The sequence below is a fragment of the Amblyraja radiata genome, chromosome 11 (assembly GCF_010909765.2).
Source record: "Amblyraja radiata isolate CabotCenter1 chromosome 11, sAmbRad1.1.pri, whole genome shotgun sequence".
In the NCBI taxonomy this organism is placed as follows: Eukaryota; Metazoa; Chordata; class Chondrichthyes; order Rajiformes; family Rajidae; genus Amblyraja; species Amblyraja radiata.
Genome location: NC_045966.1, coordinates 18,376,013 through 18,395,648, shown reverse-complemented (window position 1 = coordinate 18,395,648; position 19,636 = coordinate 18,376,013).

Genomic DNA, 19,636 nt, shown 5'->3' with positions numbered 1-19,636 from the left:
AACTTACTTTCTTGCCTCTCTTGGTATCATTGTCAAAGTTAGAAACCATACATTTGGTGCTTTCAACTTAACGTTGAGGCCCCAGAGCCAAATGCTATGAAACACCAATCAATAGTGCTCACCAATCAGGGGTAAATCTAATCATGCCAAATCCATCTAATCCACCGGCTTTTCATCCTCATCAAAATGCTGTCTCCTACACCATGAGCTTTTATTTTCCACATGAAAGAAAGTTATGTGCTGCCTATCAAATGCTTTCTGAAAATCTAAGCATGATACATCTTCCACATTCTCATTTATTCACAGCCCTTGCTACTTCCTCAAAAGATCTCAAATCAATAGGTCGTAATAATAATGGCTTTGCCCATTTCCTAATGACAGATGTTAAATTCACAAGTTACAGGAGTAGAATTAGGCCATTCTGCCCATCGAGTCATGGCTGAAGGCTGCCTCCTAATTCCATTTTCCTGCCTTCTCCCCATAACCCTTGGCACCCGTCGTAATCAAGAATTTGTCTATCTATGCCTTAAAAATATTCACTGACTGCCTCCACAGCCCTCTGTGACAATGAGTTTCACAGATTAACTACGCTCTGACTAAAGAAGTTCCTCCTCACCTCCTTTTTAAAAGAGCGCCCTTTAATTCTGAGGCTATGACCTCAGTCATGAAGTTGACTGGCCTGTAGTTTGCTGCTTCCTATTTCTCTTTTATGAATAACATTTGCGATTTTCCATCCTGATGGAACCTCCCCACATCTAAACAAATTAAAATGAACTAATCAATTATCCCACCAGCTACTTCTTTTAATACTCCAGAATTAATCCTATTAAGATCTGGACTTCAACAGAGTGAATGGCAGGGCCCTGCGGTGTTGTGGAGTACAGGGATTTAGGATTGAGGTGCACAGTTCCTTGAAAGTGGCATCACAGGTGGATAGAGTGGTCAAGAAGGCTTTCGGTACATTAGCCTTTAACAGTCAGGGTATTGGGTCAAGAAGTTGGGATGTTAGGTTACAGTTGTACAAGATATTGGTGAGGCAACATTTGGAGCAATGTTCAGTTTTCGCTATCCTGCTACAGGAACGATGTTGTTAAGCTGGAAAGAGCGCAGAGAAGATTTACAAGGATGCTGCCAGGATTTAAGGGGCTGACCTATAGGAAGAAGTGGCCAGGCTAGGACTTTATTCCTTAAAACACAAGGGGTGATCTTATAGAGGTGTATAAGATCATGAGGGGAATAGATAGGGTGAATGCACAGGTCTTTTACCCAGAGTCGGGAATCATGAACCAGAGGATATAGATTTAAGGTGAGAGGGGAAAGATTTAATATGAACCGGAGAGACACTTTGTTTGCGCTGAGGGTGATTGTTATGGAACGAGCTGTTTAGGTAGGTGCTATATAACATTTAAAAGACATTTGGACAGGTACCATTGATAAGATAAATTTACAGGGATATGTACCAAATGCTGGCTGGTGGGACTAGTGTAGATAGGACATCTTGGTCAGCATCGGCAGGTTGGACCGAACGGCCCATTCCCGTGCTGTAGTCTATGACTCTAAATTGCTCAGTGTCATATTCCTGGTGATTGCAATTTTAATTGAATTTCCTGATTTACAATAATAACAGGTGTGTTTCATGCCTGGGTCATGACCGCAAGAGTCTTTGTAGCCATCATGTACAGAGAACATGCTATCTGGGGGCACAGTTATTCACAAGCCCATCTTGGTAACTCCAACACTGTGTTACCCTTTTTTTACACCGTTCATTGTAGTAACACTCCCTCCGGGGCTTGTAGCATTTTGCTTCTATTGTTGTATATCGTTCTAATATCTGGTTTCAGAGATGGGACCTGCTATGCTAAATGCCAGGAGCTGTAAAAACTTGCAATAGATCAATAGGGAATGCCATGCTGGAAATAACAATGCCAATTTCAGCATTGCGTTACACAGAGCAACCTGACAATGCTATTTTAAACCTCTCTACTGACGTCCTCGATCTTTATGTAATATTAACAAACATGGTTAGGGTGATTTAATGGCAGTGAAACTTAGTAAAGACATTTCTAATCCAGCACTCACCCATCATTGAAGGGAAAATCTGCCTCAAAGTGGCCAGTATGATACTGTTGCTACCAGACTACCTGCCATGGTGCAATGTCTAGTGCAGGTGTAATGCTTGATTATGCCGAAAGATGCACTGGAACAATTACCAATTAAGACTTAAACCTGATCAAAGTGCCCAACAGAATATATCTCTCCAGTGGTATTGATTGAAATGGCTGAGATCCCCGCCGCACAATGCCACATCAATTCCCACTTAATATCCTGAAGAACTTCTGTTCTGTGTTGTGCTGTTTTTCTCCCAGTCATATTAAATGAGAGGCTTCAAGTAGTCCAGTTATTTATGATTCTTGACAATGTGACTGTTTCTAAAAAGGCAGAGTTTGTGGTCGCAGAAACCACGAGGAACCCGACAGATTTTAATCCGTGGATTATTATCACTGGATTGAATCCAAAGAAACATGTTTTGCAGTTTAAGGACATTTTTAGTACTGTTCAAGGTAGACTGGAAAGGGATCCTAGCAGGAATGACGGTGGAACAGCAATGGCAGGAATTTCTGGGCATAATCCGGAAGACGCAGGGTCATTTCATTCCAAAAAGGAAGAAAGATTCTAAGGGGAGTAGGAGGCAACCGTGGCTGACAAGAGAAGTTAGGGATAGAATAAAACTAAAAGAAAAGATGTATAACACAGCAAAGTGTAGCCAGAAGCCAGAGGATTTGGAAACTTTCATAGGACAACAGAAGGAAGCAAAACGGGCAATACGGGCTGAAAAGATGAAGTACGAAGGGAAGCTGGCCAGCAATATAAAGAAGGACAGTAAAAGCTTCTTTAGATATGTTAAGGGAAAAAGAGTAGCAAAGTCAAATGTGGGTCCCTTGAAGGCAGACACGGGTGAAATTATTATGGGCAACAAGGAAATGGCAGATGAGTTGAATAGGCACTTCAGATCTGTCTTCACTAAGGAAGACACAAACAATCTCCCAGATGTACTGGAGGACAGAGGATCTAAGGGGGTAGAGGAACTAAAATACATTTTCATTAGGTGAGAAATAGTATTGAGTAGGCTAATGGGACTGATGGATGATAAATCCCCTGGGCCTGATGGTATGCATCCCAGGGTCCTCAGGGAGGTGGCTCTAGAAATAGTGGACGCGTTGGTTATCATTTTCCAATGTTCAATAAATTCAGGATCAGTTCCTGTGGATTGGAGGATAGCTAATGTTATCCCACTTTTCAAGAAAGGGGCAAGAGAGAAAACGGGGAATTACAGACCAGTTAGCCTGATTTAGGGGTGAGTCAATTATTAAATAGGTAATAATGAGGCATTTAGATAGCAGTAAAAGGATTAGTCCAAGTCAACATGGATTTATGAAAGGGAAATCATGCTTGACTAATCTTCTGGATTTTTTTTGAGGATGTGACAAGCAAAATGGATGAAGGGGTGCCAGTGGATGTAGTGTATCTAGACTTTCAGAAAGCCTTTAATAAGGTCCCGCACGGAAGACTGGTGACTAAAATTAGAGCACATGGTATTGGGGGTAGGGTGTTGACATGGATAGAAAATTGGTTGGCAAACCAGAAGCAAAGAGTAGGAGTGAACGGGTCCTTTTCAGAATGGCAGGCAGTGGCGAGTGGAGTGCCGCAAGGCTCAGTGATGGGGCCGCAACTGTATTAATGATTTGGAAGAGGGAATTAGGAGCACACTAGCAAGTTTGCGGATGACACAAAGCTGGGTGGCAGTGTGAACTGTGAAGAGGATGTTAGGAGGTTGCAGGGTGACTTGGACAGGTTGAGTGAGTGGGCAGATGCGTGGCAGATGCAGTATAATATAGATAAATGTGAGGTTATCCACTTAGGCGGCAAAAACAAGGGGGCAGATTATTATCTCAATGGGGTTAGATTAGGTAAGGTGGAGGTGCAGCGAGACCTGGGCGACCTTGTACACCACTCACTGAACGTTGGCTTACAGGTACAGCAGGCAGTGAAGAAAGCTAATGGAATGTTGGCCTGCATAACAAGAGGAGTAAAGAGGTTCTTCTGCAGTTGTATAGGGCTCTGGTGAGACCACATCTGGAGTATTGTGTACAGTTTTGATCTCCTAATTTGAGGAAGGACATCCTTGTGATTGAGGCAGTGCAGCGTAGGTTCACGAGATTGATCCTTGGGATGGCGGGACAGTCATATGAGGAAAGATTGAAAAGACTAGGCTTGTATTCACTGGAGTTTAGAAGGATGAGGGATCTTCTAGAAACATATAAAATTATAAAAGGACTGGACAAGCTAAATGCAAGAAAAATGTTCCCAATGTTGGGCAGTGGAGGCCACGTCACTGGATGGATTTAAGAGAGAGTTAGATAGAGCTCTAGGGGCTAGTGGAGTCAAGAGATATGGGGAGAAGGCAGGCACGGATTATTGATAGGGGACGATCAGCCATGATCACAATGAATGGCGGTGCTGGCTCAAAGGGCCGAATGGCCTCCTCCTGTACCTATGTTTCTATGTTCAAATTGACTTTATATATTAAAACTGCACATATCTAAGAATAATGAAGAAGATTCACAGTTTCTCTGATCTAGATAAATTGCATGGTTTACTTCCTAAATCATCTACTAGATAAATTGACCTTTAAAATTAGTTAATTTTCACTTACAAAGCTATGGAAACGTCTTAACAATTAAATATATAAATGATGCCCACCTTTGCTCAAACAATTTAATATATCTCTGAAGAGTCAAAGTATACCACAATTGGCATTTGCACTCTTTTTTTAAAAGGGGAGTGACTACACATTTTTGCTGAGAAACTAAAAGACTGAAAGATTTATATACTATTAATCATTAAGTGTAGTAGGGTGGAGCTGACATAGAATAACAGTACTATTGTATTTCTAAACTCTTTCCCACCTCTCTGATTCATAGACATTCGCAATGAATTCCTAGCAAAGGCAGATCAACACAAGAAACCTTAAAAGGAGTCCACGCCCAGGAGTGTCAAATCTGAACACAAGCAAGTACGAGACTCCTGGTAAAAGGCAATGACACAAAACCTCCAGAGAACACAGAACATAGAGCAGTACAGCACAGCAGCAGGCTCTTTGGCCCACAATTTTTTTGCCAAACATGATGCCAAGACCAAATCTTATATGCCTGCACATAATCCATATCCCTCCACTCCCTGCATATCCATTTACCTATCCAAAAGTCTCTTAAATGCCACCATTGTACTGCTTGATTAATATTATTTAACGTTAAATAATGTGCTCAAAGACAAAATTACCAGCTTCATTACATTACAAACATTCACACAGTCCAGTTAATGTTTGAATTGTAATAGAGCAGGTGAGAAAGTAGTACAGAGGAATATTGAGATGAACTATGAATATTGAGATGCACATATGTATCCAGAACAGGGGGAAATTTTAACCCTCCCCTGATTTTTAGGTATATTTATTTTTTATTTTTAGATCTATAGATCTACATTAGTGGCAATGTGAAATCGGCTCACAATAAACTTTATTATTATTTAGCCTATAAATAAAATGATGTGAATGACAAAGAGATTTGTTTTTATAACAGAACAACATCTTGGGATGGTTTTGACTTGGTGCAAGTCGAGAGAACATCTCACATCATTTCACTTTTTATTTGCATTGAAATAAATCAGCAGAAACATAAAGATTTGTAAAACAGATAGCTGATCATTTGTTATCAGCTATCCTCCACCATTGTGGCAAAGGTAAAATTATCTCATAGGAATGGAGAGACCAAAACATTCACTGAATGAGCCAAAATGTTGCAAGGAAGGTATAATTTTAATATTGCCTGTGAAAACTCGAGGTTCAGAAGTGTAGAATTCAATGTCAGGGAGTCGGGTAATCAAATTAACTTGCTTGAATCAGCGACAAAAATAACTTGTCCACACAAGAAACTGCAGATGCTAATTTACAATATAACTCATTTATATGTGTATATATATCATATGATAGGGCTTTATTCCTTGGTGTGCAGGAGGCTGTGGGGTGATCTTATAGAGGTGTATAAAATCATGAAGGGAATAGAGAAGGTGAATACTCAGTATTTTAACCAGAGCAGGGAATAGAGAACATAGGTTTAAGGTGATTGGAGAAAGATTTAATAAGACGTGAAGGGAACTTTTTTCACACAGAGGGTGATTGGTATGTGGTACGAGATGCTAAGGGAGTTAGTTGAGGTAGGTACTGTAACTACATTTAAAAGACAATCTGGACGGATACATAGATATGAAGGGTTTAGAGGTATATGGGCAGGAGGGACTAGTGCATCTTGGTCAGTATGGGCAAGTTGGGCCGAAGGGCTTGTTTCCGTGCTCTATGACATGATGACTCAAAGTTAATCGTAGTTATTATATTTATACACACAAACACACACATAACAATATATGTTTATAAAATAACATATTTCTGTAGAATATTAAAAGATGTACACATATGAAATAAAATTTGGCACCAAGCCAAAAGGATACATTGGGGCAGATGATTTGGTCAAACATATGTTTTAAGGTGAGTTTTAAGGGAAGTCGGAAAGGTGTAGAAGTTCAGGGAGGGAATTCCAGCCGAAGGCAGGTTAGGTAATGAATGATTTGGAGGAAAGTTCTTGCATAGTGTTGTTGGGGTGGAGGAAATTACAGAGGCAAAGATGAGCAATGTATATAGGAATTTGAAACCCAGAGTTAGAAGTTTAAAATTGAAGCATTGCTTAACAAGAGCCAATAGGCGGCAGTAAATTTGTGGACCACTGAGTTTTAGATGTGCTTACATTTATGAAAGATGGAATGAATCAGATCATTCAGAAGTCTGTTGACATGGCCATGTCTAAGGCAACAAAGGCTAAGATGGGGGGTTAGAGCAACAAATGAGCCTAAAATATCAGCAACATGCAGCTGGGGTTTAACTAATAAGAAACTGGTCTATTAACAGAGAAGGAACAAAATCACTTCCTACCATCAACAAATCAGGTTTCTGGACAAAGACTCCTGTATGTCTGTGTTTCTCAATGATTGCTTCCTTGCAAGAATCAATAAATGGACAATAGAAATTGAAAGCTGACTGTAAAAATAACATGAAAAGATAATTTTTCACAACCAGTGTCATGGGAATAAATATAGATAATTATTGAATTATGGAATTTTAAAACTCAGAGGAAATCCATCCCTCTGTCAGTTTACTAAAGGAGCCATGCAACATCATAACAAACCGTAGGTTTCCTCCATTACTCAGAAAAATATTCCTCTTCAACTACAAGGCTTTGTGAAAGTTTCCATAACCCTTTAAAGAAACACATTCCATAACTTAGGCAAAAATATCCTTCTCATTTCCTCTCGAGTTAATTTTTTCTCACTATGTCAGTCACCAATTGCTCTTCTTCGGCAGAGCTGTTCAATTTACTTTCTTCTGCTTCAGAAATTTTAAGGCCTTCACTTTTTTCCCCAGCACTTTGGACTGCTGCTCATTGACATTTAGGTTTAGGTTTCCTTATTTTGGGAATTAATTATTTTTATACCTTTGTCACCTGATTGATAAGGCTAGAAATGCAGTGATACTGTGACTCAAACATTGGATTTGACCAATTTAACATTAACTTCAACCAGCATTGATTTTGGATTTAAATGGAATTCTTTCAGTTTAAACACTAGATGGCACTGTGTTGCAATAAAGTTCTCCAACCAGCTGAAAGAAGACTAACTGCGCAAACAACCCATTCCCATGGAAAAGTGCATCTACAGAACTTTTTCCATTAAGGACAAGTTCAAAATTACATTCCCTTGAGCCCAATGAGGTAAAGGCATCATTTCTGACAATATCATTTTTCATCCTCATGATTGTAGATTCATAGCAGAAGGCCATCTTAACTGACATAAGATAGACACAAAGTGCAGGAGTAAATCTACGGATCAGGCAGCATCTCGGGGTTTTCTTCCATTTTGCTCTTTCAGGAGCAAGGAACTGGCCTTGGTGTGACACGAGGTTTAACTCGGTGATTATCGTGCAGGCATCTTTGATGCTGTCAGCATGTTTGTATAACATCGTCTCCAAATATGACTTTGGCACGTCCGTGTGGAAAATGAATATGTTCTTTCAACTAAGTTTCCATTTTGCAAGTCAATACTTATCCAGCACAGTCAAAGATTCAATATAATTTTTTTAACTAGTCGTAACTCGAGATGGGTGGTTATTTCATATATTGTACTGCATTTGTCCTAAAATCTTCAAAACATCTCCTAAATAAGTCTTGCAATTGAATGTGCTCCTTACTAAAGCCACTTGACTGAATTGCCCGTTATCGATGCCCTTCTCCATGATAGAATAATCTGCGACTGTGCCTACCTGCATTACTAATGACCTGCCTTCAATGAGAATTGTGACAATCAGTCCTATTATCTATACTATGTTTGCTTGTAATATGAAGCATTGTACAAAATAAATTCTTCATCATCTGCAAAAGTTATAACACTGTCTAAATTCCTTCTTTGCGATTCTTTATGAGAGACCTGTGCTCTCATGCCAGTGCTGCTTTACAACAACTTTGGTCTGTTACCTTAGGTTTAAATTTGTAGGCTACAACTATGCATCCTTTCTTCCAAGGAGCACTGGACTCTTTAAAAGCACAACTGCATGAGAGAGATTACCCGACCAGCTATAATACTGACCCATGGTCACATGTTGCCATCCATTGTTTCTGGACCAAAGTTTAGAGCTTAGAGTTTGTCCTTTGCCTTTAGGCCAACACTGTACCAGTCATAGAGTCATACAACATAGAAACAGGCCCTTTGGCCCAACACGTCTGTGCCTACCAAGATGCCATTTCTGTTCTAGTCCCATTTTGGCCCATAGCCTTCTCAACCTTTCCTATCCAAGTACATGTCCAAGTGTATTTTAAATGTTGTTATAGCATCTGCCTCAACTACTTCCACTGGTAGTTGCCCCTCAGGTTTGTATTAAGTCTTGTCCCTCTCACCTTAACCATATGTCTTCGTGTTTGTGATTCTCTTATCCTATTCCCTCCATGATATACATATCTATAAGATCACCCTTCAGCCTCGTACGCCCCAAGGAATAAAGGCGTAGTCTGCTTAACCTCTGTCTATACCTCAGGACCTCAAGTCCTGGCCACATCCTCGTAATATTCTCTGCATTATTTCCAACTTAATAACATCCGTCTTATAGCAGGGTGACCAAAACTGAACATGGTATTCCAAGTGTGACCTCACCACTGTATTGAACAACTGTAGCATAATGTCCCAACGCTTATACTCAATACCCTGACTGATGAAGGCCAATGTACCAAAAGCCATCTTGACCACCCTATCTAACTGTGACGCCACTTTCAGGGAACCATTTACTTTACACCTATATCTCTCTGCTCTACAACACTCCTGAGGGGGCCTACCATTCACTGTGAAGTTCCTTCCCAAAATGCAACACCTTGCACATCTGCAATAAACTCCACTAACAATTTCTCAGCCCGCTTGTCCAGCTGATCAAGAGCCTGCTGTAATTTTTGATAACCATCTTCACTGTCTACGATACCACCCACATTGGTATCATCGGCAAACTTACTAATCATGACTTGTACTTTGTGTCCTTGTGGCTGGTGAAGATTGGAATGCTTGTCTACCATCTCCATGGAAAATGTGGCATTGTGTGTTAAACAGCCTAGACTGCAGTCCTAATACCATAGACCACACATGGACCTGTTCATAAGTGCCCAATCTAAAAATCCCTACAATGTTCTCATAAATCTTTCCACATGCTAATAAAGGGCCTGTCCTACTAACGCGACTTCTCAGCGACTGTCTTCGACCTTCAAGCTCTAGGCCACTCGCCTGAAAAACACACACACACACACACACACACACACACACACACACACACACCACACACACACACACACACACACACACACACACACACACACACACACACACACACACACACACACACACACACACACACACCACACACACACACACACACCACACACACACACACACACCACACACACACACACACACACACACACACACACACACACACACACACACACACCCCCCCCCCCCCCCCCCCCCCCCGGCACAGTTACTGTAAGTCCTTTAGAGAGCGAGGAGGGGGGTGGAGGAGAAGGAGTGGAGACACTTTTAAGAAGCCAGACAACTTAATAAAGTTTAGCAGGCATTTAACATTACATAAAACGTTTACTTACCATTTTTTTTCTCAATGACCTTTACCTTTGACTACCTTCGATTGCCTTCGACTACCTACGATAGCATTATGACCTACTACGACCTACCTCGACTAAAGCTAGGAGTAAAAAAATATCGATTTTTTCCATGACGACCTATTTTTAGTCGCGCGTATTTTGCAGCATGTTGAAATAAATGCCGCAACCTAGCTGAGGCCTCGAGTATGGGGGGACTACTCTCGAGCATGAAGGAGTTACAAAGACCTCCTAGCACCTCGTGTCAACCATGCTGCGAGTATGAGTCGAGGGCAAACTCTTCTAAACTCGCGAATTAGGTCGCCGCAGTAGGACAGGCCCTTAACAGCATTCACAGTTCCCCTTTTTTTGAGCGCATGTGCCAAGTGCAGAGCTCTCTGGTATCTGAAAAGACAAGAGTTCAAAACATTCTTGTAACTGTAGAATGTCCTCTGCCAATCAGATATATTTTGTGGTCTGTGGACATCTATAAACTAATGCAATACATTAGTTTCATTTAATTTAGAGATACAGCGCCCACTGAGTCCACGATGACCAACAATCACCTGCCTCAACTACCTCGTCTGGCAGCTCGTTTCATATACCCACCTGTGAATAAGATGCCCCTCAGGTTCATATTAAATCTTTCCCCTCTTTCCTTAAACCTATGTCTTTTGGTTCTTGAGTTCCCTACTCAGGCTTAATTCACCCTGTCTATTCCCCTCATGATCTTAAACGCCTCAGTAAGAACATCCCTCTGTTTCCTATGCTCCAAAACAGTAAGTCCAAGCCTGCCCAACCTCTCTCTAAAGGCCTTGTGTCCTGGCAACATTCTCATTAATCTTCTTTCCAGCTTAATGACAGTTTTTTTTATATCAGAGAGACAGCAAGACAGCATTGTTAGGAGGAGTCAAATTTAGGGCAGGAAATAACTGGGTTTAATAAACTAGGATTCAATAACATCGGTTATGAAATTAAGTTAGGATTTACTGAACTTTCTAACAATGATAATGGAGAATTTCATGCTGCTAAAGAAGGACAGATCTCCAGAATTTGTTGATTCTTGTCTCAGGATATTAAGAGAAGATGAGAGCATTTCAAATGTGTGTTGTCATTGTTGGCCAAAGTCTCAAGTTATTGGAGATGGATTATTGTCATTTAATAAAGGAAGGATGAGAAACTGTTGATTGGAGGGCAGATGTTGATATACTGAAACATTCAAACATGTAAATAATTGATCAGAGAGTGTATGGGGTTCTGAACAATCATCATTTCTCGTTAATCAAGTCAAAACATTTCCAAGTTCATAAATTCTAGGAGAAAAATCAGGCCATTCGGTCCATCAAGTCTACTCCGCCATTCAATCATGGCTGATCTACCTTTCCCACTTAACCCCATTCTCCTGCCTTCACCCCCATAACCCCTGACCCACTTTTACATCCATTTCCTACACACTAGGGGAAATTTACAGAGGCAATTAACCTACAAACTTACAGGTCTTTGGGATGTGGAAGGTAATTAGAGCACCTGAAGGAAACCCATGCTCATAGGGAGACAGTGCAAACTCCGATCAGACAGCACCCAAGGTAGGCATCGAACCCAGGACTCTGGCTCTACCAGATGCATCACTTTGCCATCCCTTTCACAAAGGCATTTTTGTGGGAGCACGTCAACAAAGTTGGATTTGAGGTAAAGATCACAAATTTGAAACGCTACATTAGAGGTTGACCAGAATGCTGCCTTGATTCAAGAGTATTAGCTATAAGGAAAGGTTGGACAAACCTGGATTGCTTTCTCTGGAATGCTGGAGGTGGAGGGGTGACCTGATAGACGTTTATAAAATTATGAGAGGCATAGATCAGGTAGACAATCAGAACTTTTCTTCCAGGGTAGAAATGTAAAGAATAGAAGGCTAACTTAACCTTAAGGACAGAGGGGGGAAGTTGTTTTACACATATTGCTGGGTGCCTGGAACACACTGCCAGGGGTGGTGGTGGAAGCTGATACAATAGTAGCATTTAGGAGGCTTTTAAATTGACACATGAATTGGCAGGGAATGGAGGGATATGGCAGAGGAGATTAGTTTAACTTCATGTTTGGAACAAACATTGTGGGCTGAAGGGCCTGTTCCTATGCTGTACTGTTTTATCTTCTAAGTTCTATGAATTTTACGGCATTTCCAATTTGTCAAACCATTGTAAGATCAACAGTAATACCTTAAAGTTTCTTCTTTGTTTTCTCCGTAACCTTTGTGGCAATTTCCTTCACAGCTAGAGATGTTGCATATTTTGTGCACCAAGGATAACTCAAATCACAGATGGCAAATTCATTTGCTTAGATGGAAATATCACAGATAGATTTGCTACATCAATGCCTAACCGTTAGTTCTTGTCTTACAAGTTGTCTGAAAGGAATAATCAACAGTCACATTGGACATACTACTCCGATGAGACATTGCCGAACTCTGTAAATTGACTGAAGAAGTGATTTGTGCTGACAGAATTTAAAATTACTTCTCTTTTGACCCGTTGTACGCACAAACTTGGAAGGGAAATCAACACTGCAAATGTCAGTTTAGTTTATTTTATTCACTTCTGCTCCCAATCTCTGTTTTTGCCGATATTTTAATGCCGTCTAAGAGACCGAAGGCAATAGAGTAAATGTGAATGTTTAGTTTTGACTACAGCAGAGCAATTAAAATAGATTGTTGGATAAATTTACCCAGATATCAACATTTCAAATCAAACTATTAACAGAAAAGGATAAATATGATTTTAGCAAGATGCAATTTTGTAGTTTAATTAATTTAATGAACATAAAATTTAATTAATTGACACTTCACTTACATGGAAACAGTTTGATCAGACAAGTCAACACATCACTAAAGGTCTGGTGAGAATACTGGAAACTAGCACCCACACTGGGATGGGAAAGATACGATTCAATGGGACAACACTGGTAATAATAACCTTCCAGGATGGGCAAATAATGAGGAGAAATGGTTTTTACCAAATCAGATGGGTGACTAAAAATGAAACAAATTCAAACATAGGTGAAACAAGAAAGGATGGCCTAGGACACACCAAGCTAAGCCAGGGAATGTTTATTGTCACATGTACCGAGGCACAGTGAAACTCCTTTTAGGCTTGCAGTTCAGTAGTTTCATTTAGTTTTAGTTTAGTTTAGAGATCCAGTTTCGAAACAGGCCCTTTGGCCCTCCGAGTCCACACCGACAAATGGTCACCATACACTAGTTCTATCCTATACACTAGAGACATTTTTTACAGAAGTCAATTAACCAACTTACCTGCACTTCTTTGAAATGTGGGAGGAAAGCGGAGCACCCGGAGAAAATCCACGCGGTCACAGGGAGAACGTACAAACTCCATACAGAGATTACCTGTAGTCAGGATTGAATCCAGGTCTCTAGTGCTGTCGGGCAGCAGCTCTACCACTGTGCCATTGTGCTGCCGTAATAGTAATAGTGTTACTATACATTAAAGCAAAATCATAATTAAGTACATGAATATTATAGGAATAGTACACTGAGACAGTATACAAGAGTTGCCATGTTTTGGTGCCATTTTTATGACTGTAGTCTTAGTTGTTATAAATCTAGAGTTCTTAAATTGGCTATAAAGGCCTGTTGTCCTGGCGGCGTTGCAGGGTCAGCCTGGCCAAGCGAAGTTGTTGGTGACCTCCACCATTGGTCTACGGCTCTGAGCCACTGCAGGCTGCATCCGATCGGCATGCCACTTGGCGCAGCACCTTATCCAATCGAGCGCCAGGCTTCTACATGATCCCCAGAGGCCCACTCCGCCAGTGCCTTGATATGGACACAGCTACCCGCGAACCGTCATCACCCACGAGTTGAAGAACCAAAGACACAAAAGTAATTTGTGGTTTAGTTAAAACGTACATTCAAGTTCAAGTGAGTTTATTGCCATGTGTCCCTGATAGGACAATGAAATTCTTGCTTTGCTTCAGCACACAGAACATAGTAGGCATTTACTACAAAACAGATCAGTGTGTCCATATACCATTATATAAATATATACACACATGAATAAATAAACTGATAAAGTGCAAATAACAGATAATGGGTTATTAATAATCGGAGTTTTGTCCGAGCCGGTTTTAATAGCCTGATGGCAGTGGGGCAGTAGCTATTCCTGAACCTGGTTGTTGCAGTCTTCAGGCTCCTGTACCTTCTACCTGAAGGTAGCAGGGAGATGAGTGTGTGGCCAGAATTGTGTGGGTCTCTGATGATACTGCCAGCCTTTTTGAGGCAGCAACTGCGATAAATTCCCTCGATGGAAGGAAGGTCAGAGCCGATGATGGACTGGGCAGTGTTTACTACTTTTTGTAGTCTTTTCCTCTCCAGGGCGCTCAAGTTGCCGAACCAAGCCATGATGCAACCGGTCAGCATGCTCTCTACTGTGCACCTGTAGAAGTTAGAGAGAGTCCTCCTTGACAAACCGACTCTCCGTAATCTTCTCAGGAAGTAGAGGCGCTGATGAGCTTTCTTGATAATTGCATTAGTGTTCTCGGACCTGGAAAGATCTTCAGAGATGTGCACGCCCAGGAATTTGAAGCTCTTGACCCTTTCAACCATCGACCCGTTGATATAAACGGGGCTGTGGGTCCCCCTCCTACTACTTCCAAAGTCCACAATCATTTCCTTGGTTTTGCTGGTGTTGAGGGCCAGGTTATTGTGCTGGCACCATATGGACAGTTGCTCGATCTCTCTTCTATACTCTGACTCATCCCCATCAGTGATACGTCCCACAACAGTGGTGTCGTCAGCGAACTTGATGATGGAGTTCGCAATGTGACTGGCTACGCAGTCATGAGTATAGAGTACAGCAGGGGGCTGAGCACACAGCCTTGAGGTGCTCCCATCAATGTACACTGTGTATAGGGTTGCCAACGTTCTCACACCCAAATAAGGGACAAAAGATCAAAATAAGGGAGAAATTCCCGAAGGCAATTCATTGACCGACTCGGCCATGGCTGGGTGAATGATGAGTTGGCCCGGGTGCTGGACTGCACACAAAGCCCAGCCAGCAGGCCAGCTGAGGAGTTTTGGCCCGTGCGCCGAACTTTGCGCGCGACACCCCATCGAACTAATGAACCGATGATCGGCCATGATAAGGAGTGGTGGTGGTGTCGGCGGTAAGCGAAGGTCCGAAGGTTGGACAGCTGGCCGGACTGCCGACCGATGGGGTCACGGGCGAGGCACTGCTGCTGCACTCGATGGGTTGCACTACATCGGGATGGGTGAGGCGGGTCCAGACAGTCCCCTCGACCCGAGTAGTAGCATTCAAATACGGGATAAGGGCGGCCAAATTTAGCCCAATATACGGTATGCCCCGGCTAATTATCAGTTGCAAGATACACACACATATCAGCAACAAGGCCACACCAATATTTCGTAAATCTCAACTAATGCCATTTTGCTAAGAATTCAGGTGAAACAAGAGCTGAAAAAGCCAGAGAAAGATCAAGTCCTGGTGATATCAACCAAACTCAATGGGAAATTGTGACAGTATTTCGGTTTACAAGAAAATTAAATCATGTAGCAACTATATATTCTTATGACCAGGCTGAGGCCAGGTGCCAACTTTCAGACACCCTCTCCTACTTATCCCAGGACCATGACCGCACAGAGGTGAGCACCAAGCCATTATTTCTCAGACTATCTCTGATTTTATCACTTCCAGCTGTCTGCCCTCCACAACCTCCAACCTTATTTTTTCTCAGTACCACACGGCCTGGTTTCTGTGATTTTACCTTCACCTCAAAATCCATAAGCAGAACTGCCCTGGCAAACCCATTGTTTCTGCCTGCTCCTGCCCCACTGAAATAATTTCCATGTATCTCGATTCCATCCTATCCTCCCTCGTCTATTCCCTTCCCACCTATTGTATATCCAAGACACCTCACACGCCCTTAGTCGAAAGAAGGGTTCTGATCTGAAATGTCACCCATCCTTTTCCTGCAGAGATTCCGTCTGACCCACTGAGTTACTCCAGCACTTTGTGTCTATCTTTGGTATAAACCAGAATCTGCAGTTTCTTCCTATACATATATTTTCTTCTAGGCAGTGGAAGATTAGCTGACATCTCAAGATCTTTATACAGAGCTAGTGAGAGCTGAGCTCATCACAAAACTAGCTTTGTCACTTGTGACCTCAATTAAACGTAGGTGAGTAAAGCCAACACTCTCCTGCCATAAACAAGGATACATATCTGTATTCTTCTACAAAAATAGTCATGTGGAATAAAACAATCACAGTAAACTTTCCAGTTGGCAATGGACAAAGTCTTGCAAGGCTTGTCTGCATAACCTGGATGACCTTCTCACCAGTGGTACCGTGATAATGGGATTCCTTAGATAATAGAAGTTGTTCTCAAACTAATAATTCAATTATATTAGGGCGGTAGAGTTGTTGCTATACAGCTCCAGAGACCCAGGTTCAATCCTGACTATGGTTGCTGTGTGTACAGAGTTTGTATGTTCTCCCTGTGAGCGCATGGGTTTTCTCTGGGTGCTCCGGTTTTCTCCCACACTCCAAAGATATACACCTGGTTTGTAGGATAGTGTTAGTGTACGGTCGGTACGGACTCGGTGGGCCAACGGGCCTGTTTCCACATTCCACATTGTATCTCTAAACTCTATAGTCTAAATCTACATCTATCATATACTTATTAAAAGTTTGATCTTGTACGTGTGTATATGTGTGTGTATATGTGGTTGGCTTTACATCTTCGGAAAAACACATCTTCGGTAACAATTCAATTTTTACATATTCCAATTGACATTTTTCCTGTCGAGGCCGGGAACACCTTATCTGAACATTTTATGCTTTATTTCTCGACATTACTGATTAAATGATATTACTCATTGCTGATTAAAAATCTAAAAAAGTCAAAAGAATTTGAAATTAAAACCACCAGCTTCAACTGAAGACGTCACAATGACACAGCTATCAGAGATCAGCCTCAATGAAGATTTCAGCCTATAATTCACGATTAAAGCTTTAAAAATGCCAACCTTCACAAGATTTTTACATCTTCTGATTCACATTTTCCCCCTCTAGGCAGAGATCACCTTCACTGAACATTTTATTCTTTATTTCTCGACATTACTGATTAAATTTAAAAAAATTCAAAATACCTTGAATTTCAAACTGACCAGCTTCAACCGATGACGTCACAATGGCAGCTTCAACTGATGATGTCACAATGGATAGACTAGCAGGGGGAGGGCTACAAATCCCACAGCTACAAATCTTGTGATCCCAGCTACAAAGACAGATGTATACAGCAATTTGTTCTTCCCCCGCACAATTAAAGCATGGAATAATCTCCACCCAACTATAGTTACCCAACCAGATGCAACTAAATTTAAAGTAGCTCTTTCTTCCCAATAACCCTTTCTGGCTTAAGCCCTCCCTTCACCACCTCCAGTTTAAATTCCATTTGGAATATTTTGGAGGACCAAGAAACCAAGAAGAACCAAGAGGGCAAACTGCTATTGCAACACGTAGGGCAAGTGCAATTGGAATTTTTTTTGACGAGCACTGCAGGGGAATGCTGGAATCTTACGTTCGGGAATGGCTTAAGTTGGAGGGCCATGCCTCCCGTGGGGACTACGGGTAGGGAACGGGTGCATTGGGGGAGAAGACCCAATGGGTCTGCACTTGGTCTAGTATAACTCTACAACTCTGATCTTGTATGTGTGCATGTGTGTGTGTCTTTCCATCTTCCAACACCACGCGGTAACGATAACATTTTTACATATTCTGATTCAGATTTTTCCCTCTAGGCAGAGATTACCACTGAACATTTTATTCTTTATTTCTTAATATTACCGAAATTACCCCAGGTAATTTAGAATCCCCACCCCGGGTTATTCACACTCCTGCACCCTCCCCGGCGCCTCAAAAAGGCAGCCAACACCCCCCTCCCTCTCTAACTCCTCCCCCTTCCTCTCTACCCCTCCCCTCCCTCTATATTCTACCCCCTCACTCTCTATCCCCTCCCTCGCTACCCCTCCCTCCATACCCCTTCCCTCTCTACCCCTCCCCCCTCTCTATCCCCCTTCCCCTCATCCACCCCTCCCCCTCCCCATCCCTCTCCAACCCCTCCCTCTCTGCCCCCTATCCACTCTGCCCCCTCCCTCTCTGCCCCCTCCCTCTCTGCCCCCCTCTCTCTGCCCCCCTCCCTCTCTACCCCCCGCCTATCTACCCCCCTCCCTCTCTGCCTCTCTCACTACCCCCTTCCTCTCCCTCTCTAGCTGCACCTGCGCAGTTGGGAGCTATGCATGAGTGGATAGGGCGGGGGATGGGGGAAAGGAGCAAATTAATAATATTAATATAATATCAAGGGGGGGTTAGTGTGTGTGTGTGTGGGGGGTGGTTAGTGTGTGTGTGTGATGCTACAGCTCACCCTCCCCCCCCCCCCACAACCACGCGTTGAGGTGACGGAACCCAATGGGTCCCCCAGTCTAGTATACATATAAATATGAATGCACCTTGTAAGAACTGTGTGTATTATGTGGTATGACCAGATACACTGGTGGACCAGCCACTGCAATTAGCTGAGTTTAGTTTAGTTTTAGTTAAGTTTATTACTGTCATGAGTATCAAGATAAAATGTTCTGTTTGTGTGACCACGTTCAGTGAAATATGTTTTGCCAGTAGCCCTATTGTCAATCAGTGAACTAAAACACAAAGGAGCCCACAGACATGACAAAATCACCAGAATATAAAACATCATGTAATTGCATGTCTGTCAAACTGCAAGTTGTTATCTCAGATTAAAAGCAAAAGAACCAAAAAAAGTGGCAGAGCTCATATTTCTTTTGAGAGTTGTTCGGCGTTACTCCAGATTCAACTGGATTTAGCAAGCAGCTTGAAAAAACGAATGGAAAATGGAGTCTGAACAAAAGGCAGAAGAAAGCTCCATTACACGTCCCAACAAACACATCCAGGGGCGGAAATCGCTATAAAACATGGGGGGGACACAATTTCTTGGCGGCCCCGTGCACGCGCATGCGCACACACACACGAGACTTCAGAAGCTTCGGCCGTGTGCCCTGTGGAAGGTAACATCGGGAGCTGACCTGGTTGGTGACCGATTCTGAACTCCAGCAACAGCAGTTTCGACCGCCCCGAATCATGGGGCGTGAATTGTGCCCTTTGCGGCTTACTGCATGGGTCACAACTGAGAAAAGCCTATACTGTTTTCATCTTTCACTTCAAATCAAAGTGATTTATATGCAAACAGAAAAAAGACAGCTATCATTTTTGGAGTGAAAACGTTTCAGCAAATTAT